Source organism: Athene noctua, unplaced genomic scaffold (assembly GCF_965140245.1).
Source record: "Athene noctua unplaced genomic scaffold, bAthNoc1.hap1.1 HAP1_HAP1_scaffold_382, whole genome shotgun sequence".
Classification (NCBI taxonomy): domain Eukaryota; kingdom Metazoa; phylum Chordata; class Aves; order Strigiformes; family Strigidae; genus Athene; species Athene noctua.
The window spans coordinates 87,501-92,500 of NW_027437840.1; positions in this window are offsets into that span (position 1 = coordinate 87,501).

Here is a 5,000-nt window from a genome sequence, read left to right on the forward strand (position 1 = left end):
GGTCAAGCGGAAGCCTGACCAGCGCTAGGGCATCGATTCAGAAACGGTTCAGGAGCTCACGCTCTGCCCACGCACGTGCGCCCGCCTGCCCCGCACCCCCACAAGCTGCCCGGCCCGAAGCCGTCTGCCTGGGGCTGCCCGCGCGCGCACGCGTATACGGCCGCCCCCCCATCCCGCCAAAGCCGCCCCACCCGCCACGTGCTTCTCCGTGAGACCGGCGGCGCCCCCCCAACACCGCCGCTTGGCCCGCGACGAGCCCGCCCCCCCCCCCCCCCCCAACCCTCCCGCCACCAGGTTCACCGTGACACCGGCCGCCCCCCCCACCCCCCAGCCCACCCACCCCCCCCCGCCACCCCCCGCCCCATCCCACCCCCCCACCCCCCGCCCCCGCCACCCCCGGGGTTCACGAGGAGACCGGCCGCCCCCTACCTCCGGCCCGCTTTCCACCAGCAGCAGCACATTGGCCGCTCCAGGGAAGGAAGGCGGGAGACCTTAGGACCCAGCGGCGTCGCCGCCGCCGCCTCCGTGCCGGGGGGCCCGGAGGGGCCTCCCGCCGGCGGCGGCGATGATGGGTGGCGCGTGTTTTGGACGCTGAGCCCCCGCAGCTGCCGAGTCCCTGCCGCGCCGTGCCCGCGGCCCGGCTCCCCGCCTTCCTCAGTCGGTCGCTCGGCCGCCCGCCCTCCTGCCCGCCTGCTCCGTTCCCGCCGCGGGTTGAAAGCCAAACGAACGCCGAAGGGGTGGGAGGGAGAGCAGCGAGGGCGGGTGGTGGTGGTGGTGGTGGTGTAACAGAAACCGCCCCCGATCCCCCACCCCCCAGCCGTAGTGCTCCGCGGCGCCGAGGAGGCTGCGGTCGGTTGGCGGCCGCACCCACCGCCCTGCAGCTCCGGAGTTGCAGCGGTGGGGCGGGGACCAACGGCTCTTCGGGCGCGCGGGCGACGGTGGGGGTCGGGGGGCTGGGGGGGGTGGGGGGCTGGGGGTGTCTGTGTGTGTGCGCGTGCGTGTGTCTGTGTCTGTGTGTGCGTGTGTGTGTGTGTGTGCGCGCGCCTGTGTCTCTCTCTCTCGCGCGCGCGCTCTCTCTCTCTCTCTCTCTCTCTGTGTCTCTGCGTGTGTGTCCGAGCGCGTGTGTGTCGCGGCGGGGGGGGGGGGGGGGGGGGGGAACAAACAACAAAACAACAATCCGAACAACACACACACACACACACACACACACGCGCACACACCCCCCATTCCCACACATAAAGCCCGGGAGCCCCCTTCCCACCCCCCCACCCCAACCCCGTCGAAAAAAACCTAAACGCGAATGCCAGCGAGCGCCTGGCAACGCCGGGACCCGGACCCGGACCCGGACCCGGACCCGGACCCGGACCCGGTGAAGGGCGCCCGGTGCCCACGCCTCTGCGGCACAGCGAAAGGCGGGGGGAAAGAAACAAAATAAAAACACACACACGCACCCCCCCCCACACCCCCCCTCCCCCGAGACTAAAGCTAAACCCACGCTGCGAAACCAACAGCTGAAGCCGAGGACCGCCCGGCAGCGCCGGGACCCCGACCCGGCGAAAAGCGCCCGGTTCCCGATGCGAACTCGCTCCAGCGAGACGGGCGTCTCCGTTGGGGGTGAGGTGCGGGGAACGTCGCCGCTTCTGCCGGGTCCCCTGGCAGCCGCGGGAAGCGGGGGGGGGGAGTGGCGGGCGGCGCCGTGCGGCGCGGAGTGGCGCGGCGCAGAGGGGCTGACTGGCGGCCGAGGGGGCGGGCAGCGAATGATGCCAGCGACTGCATGGCAGCCAACGGGTCGGGGCGGGGGGGTGGGGGGGCTGGTGCTGCGTGCACATGAGAGCGCGGCGGGGCGCGGGGGTGCGGGGGTGCGTTAAGAAAAAAAATTTCCCTTTTCATTTATTTTTTTTCGGATTTCATTGGCATCTATCGAAACAAAAATGTCTCGCACGACGCGGCCGCCAGGTCTACCCGCCTCCGGGGCGTGAAGCGGCCGACAGGTCTGCCCGCCTCCGGGGCGTGAGGCGGCCGTCAGGTCTACCCGCCTCCGCGGCGTGAGGCGGCCGTCAGGTCTACCCGCCTCCGCGGCGTGTGGCGGCCGTCAGGTCTACCCGCCTCCGGGGCGTGTGGCGGCCGTCAGGTCTACCCGCCTCCGGGGCGTGAGGCGGCCGTCAGGTCTACCCGCCTCCGGGGCGTGAGGCGGCCGTCAGGTCTACCCGCCTCCGGGGCGTGAGGCGGCCGTCAGGTCTACCCGCCTCCGGGGCGTGAGGCGGCCGTCAGGTCTACCCGCCTCCGCGGCGTGAGGCGGCCGTCAGGTCTACCCGCCTCCGGGGCGTGAGGCGGCCGTCAGGTCTACCCGCCTCCGGGGCGTGAGGCGGCCGTCAGGTCTACCCGCCTCCGGGGCGTGTGGCGGCCGTCAGGTCTACCCGCCTCCGGGGCGTGAGGCGGCCGTCAGGTCTACCCGCCTCCGGGGCGCGACGCGGCCGTCAGGTCTACCCGCCTCCGGGGCGTGAGGCGGCCGTCAGGTCTACCCGCCTCCGGGGCGTGAGGCGGCCGTCAGGTCTACCCGCCTCCGCGGCGTGAGGCGGCCGTCAGGTCTACCCGCCTCCGGGGCGTGAGGCGGCCGTCAGGTCTACCCGCCTCCGGGGCGTGAGGCGGCCGTCAGGTCTACCCGCCTCCGGGGCGTGTGGCGGCCGTCAGGTCTACCCGCCTCCGGGGCGTGAGGCGGCCGTCAGGTCTACCCGCCTCCGGGGCGCGACGCGGCCGTCAGGTCTACCCGCCTCCGGGGCGTGTGGCGGCCGTCAGGTCTACCCGCCTCCGGGGCGTGAGGCGGCCGTCAGGTCTACCCGCCTCCGGGGCGTGAGGCGGCCGTCAGGTCTACCCGCTTCCGGGGCGTGAGGCGGCCGTCAGGTCTACCCGCCTCCGGGGCGTGAGGCGGCCGTCAGGTCTACCCGCTTCCGCGGCGTGAGGCGGCCGTCAGGTCTACCCGCCTCCGGGGCGTGAGGCGGCCGTCAGGTCTACCCGCCTCCGGGGCGTGAGGCGGCCGTCAGGTCTACCCGCCTCCGGGGCGTGAGGCGGCCGTCAGGTCTACCCGCCTCCGGGGCGTGAGGCGGCCGTCAGGTCTACCCGCTTCCGCGGCGTGAGGCGGCCGTCAGGTCTACCCGCCTCCGGGGCGTGTGGCGGCCGTCAGGTCTACCCGCCTCCGCGGCGTGTGGCGGCCGTCAGGTCTACCCGCCTCCGGGGCGTGAGGCGGCCGTCAGGTCTACCCGCCTCCGGGGCGTGAGGCGGCCGTCAGGTCTACCCACCTCCGAGGCGACCGGCGGTGGCCGCTAGGTGTACCCGGCTCCACGTTGCCGGCGGCCGGCTCAGCGTCCGTCGAAAGGGCTGCCAGGTCTACCCGGCTCCGTCGGGACTTAGAGCGCGGGCAGACCTGTTGGCTCCGGCAGTTCCTCCAAGGGGTCGCTGTTTCGCGCTGCCTCCAGTTAGGTCATCGTAAGAGTCGGCGTCTCTGCAGCGCCTCCCCCGCTGGCAGGCAGACACTGCCTTTAAGCGCCCCTTTCCGGCGCGGACCCATATTCTCCTTATATAGGGGCACGAGGCGTCTCTGCTCCAGACAAGCGCCACCGAGCGAGGGCACGCGGCTTAGCCGGCCAAGTGGAATGCTGGGCGGCCGCAGACGGTGGTTTCCCCCGGGGAATTGGGCACGGTTCTCAAGCCGGTGCTCTGTCAGGCGAGCGTGCACGGAACCGAGAGCACCCAGAGAGATGCCGAACGGCACGAAGCCGGGCGGCGTTGGGGCGGTCGCTGCCGAGTGGTGAGAAAAGGACGGGCAGAGGTGCACGGGAGAGGCCGAAGACCGGTGGCCGGAGGCGGCTGGCGGCACTTGAACGCTGGATACTGGGGGGGGGAGCCGAGCTGTGAGACTACCGTGGGTGGTTACCCCCGTCCCCCCCCCGGTCCCCCGAGAGCCCGATGATGGCGGAGGGGGGGAGCGCCGGTATGTGTGTTGACACAGCGGTGCTCCGTACGGTTCCAGCCCGTCGGGGGCTGTTGCCCAGCTCCTTGAGGGGGCCTTGGGGATGGGACGAGAGGTGGCGGCGGCGGCACCTGCTCCCTTTGTTTGCCGGCCTTAAGCCGGAGCCCGTGGCATGGGCACGCCACGGTTTTGGCTGGTCGCGGTGGCCGGCAGCTTGGATGCAGACGGCCCGGGGGGGGTGTGTCTCGAGCCACCGGTGGGTGGCCCCCCCCCCCCGGCCCCCCGAGAGCCCGACGATGGTAAGGCGAGAGGCGGCGGCGCCTCCCTGGTTCTTGGTTTACTCCTTTCGTTGCCGGTATCGTATGCCATACGTGCGGGGCGGCCTGTGGTGTCCGGCCGGCTCTCGGCGTCCCTGGTTTCTACCGGCCGGGCTCGGTGAAGGGAGGTCTGCACGGTGCTGTGAGCGAAGGCTAGTCGACTCCTCGGGTCCTTTGCTCTCTCGGCCCTAAGCCGGAGCCCGTGACATGGGCACAGCACGGTACGTTTTTGGCCGCCGGTGTTGGCTGGCAGCCGGGTGCAGATGGCCGTGGTGGGGTGTCTCGAGCCTTCAGCGGCTACCCCCCCCCACCACTCTGGTCCCCTGAGAAGCTGGATGATGGTAAGGCGAGGCGGCGGCGCCTCGGTCCTCTTTTCCGCTTTCTTTTTTTCCTGGTGCAGATGCCATACGTGGGGCGGCCTGCGGTGTCCGGTCTGCTCCTGGCGTCCCTGGTTTGTACCAGCCGGGCTCAGTGAAGGGGAGGTCTGCACGGTGCTGTGAGCGAGGTTGGTCGGCGCCTCGGTTCCTTTGCTCTCTGGCCCTAAGCCGGAGCCCGCGATGCGGGTACAGCACGTTTTTTTGTTTTTGGCCGGTGGTGGTGTCCGGCAGCCGGATGCAGATGGCCGGCGGGGTGTCCTGAGCCTTCAGCGGCTTTCCCCCGGCCCCCCGCCTGAGCTGTTCCACACCTGGCTTTTTCTCTCCGGGGTAACCTGTTCC